Source organism: Etheostoma spectabile, unplaced genomic scaffold (genome assembly GCF_008692095.1).
Source record: "Etheostoma spectabile isolate EspeVRDwgs_2016 unplaced genomic scaffold, UIUC_Espe_1.0 scaffold172, whole genome shotgun sequence".
Classification (NCBI taxonomy): Eukaryota; Metazoa; Chordata; class Actinopteri; order Perciformes; family Percidae; genus Etheostoma; species Etheostoma spectabile.
In genome coordinates this window covers 120079-121923 of record NW_022605573.1, presented here as the reverse complement: position 1 = coordinate 121923, position 1845 = coordinate 120079, and positions in this window count along the sequence as shown.

Below are 1845 nucleotides of genomic sequence, written 5' to 3'. Positions count from 1 at the left end.
CGTGCTTCTTCTATAACTTCTGTCATCTCTTCCACTAATTCCTCTTGTCCCGGCCCAAGCAGCACTCAAAACATCTAATTAACCGGCCCAGGGTTTGACAGAGAGACTGAATAAGATCCTGATATAAAAAGACACCACACACCACCCACGTCACTAAGTCTTAATAAGTTTTAAAAGTTATATCTCTTGAATGGGTTTCTGGAACACTTATTTACTATATTAAGTTGTATTGCTATTACCGCGATGGCAACCAATTACAGGCACATTGATAACATTTCTTCTGCGGAATTTTCTAGTTTCACACTCACCCTTATTTGGAATTCACATGGTCAAAAACCACGTTTTACTTAAATACATAGTATTTGAGTTAAAAAACAGCGAAAATTAATGACAAATGCATTTTGGACTATACTTAAGATCAGAGGAAGGAAAGTGCATCTAAAATGTATTTCAAACCGAACATAATAAGGAACCAATCCATAAATGCTGTGGGAATATTGGGTAAGTAAAACTGCAACTCATATATTCAGATAAAAACCATTTTTAAAGGTCATAATTTGACCCACAGTACAACAGGAAGGGCTGCTTACAACTGCTATTTAAATTTGCAATTTAGTTGATGAATTTAAAAAACTACTTAGTGCTTCTATTGAGAGACCTGACAAATCTGAATCAGCTGGTTTATATAAACTATTTACTGTATGAAACAAACAACATTCAGCGTTATTATGGACGTCGATAAGGGCCAGAATGATTGTAAATGTTTTTCAGCCTCATGTAACACTCTGGTAGCATCACACACTGGTGGTCCTGGGCTGTGCGCTGGTGCTCGTGTCCGCTGCTGCCCTTTTCTGTCTACAGCACTCAATGGTACCACAAAACACACACCCCGAACACAAACACACACACACACACACTCCACCACACACACGCACACACATACACCACACCACAACACACACACACACACACACACACACACATCACACCACACAACACCAACACCACACCACAAACACACACCACAACACCACACACACACACACACCCCCTTCAAATTAAACAGCCTTCCAATCGTCCATCTCTCTTGCTGAAGCTTACTCTTTATTCTAAAATAACGGGCAGAAAATGCTGTTTTTCACTCTCATGACAAAGCGAACTGTAAACCTAATAGAAGAAACAGGCAAAGTAGAGTTTTGACACAGTAAAGGGATAAAAAACAATTTATTTCTCCCCAAAGAAATAATATCACCATCATTATGGTGTGATAGATGAAGCACCCATGGTATAAATGCAGATGTATCTCTCGCCTTTTTTCCCTTTCTCTCCTGTGACATGGCTTCTTCCTATAACTTCTGCTCATCTCTTCACACTAAATTCCCCTCTTGTCCCGTCCCAAGCGCACGTCACACCTCTAACATTAACACTGGAAGGCCCAGGGATTTGGACAGACAGACTGAATAAGATCCTGATAGAAAGAAGAAGTAACACTGAACTGGCCTCCAACCTTTGCTTTGAGACTGTCCACTGACCCATGTTTTTGGAAGAGCCGCGCATCTCTTCTGGAGAAGAAAAAAGGTTCTAAGACCTTTCTGTGCATGTTTCCTAGGCCGCATAGACAGCATCTAAAATACCAAGACCCGAGGGACAAGATGGAGCTGGATCACCATGGTGGTGCTGAGGCCCTGGCTTGGTGAGAGCAGAGGATCGCAGAGCCCAGAGTAGATCTCCACCAGCCAGATGAGAGGGACTCCGGCTCTCACAAGCCCGAACCAGAGCAGTCAAGGCGTGGGTGATATCAAGTAGGAGCTATTTCCTAAAGAAGACCCGCACAGACCCACAGCG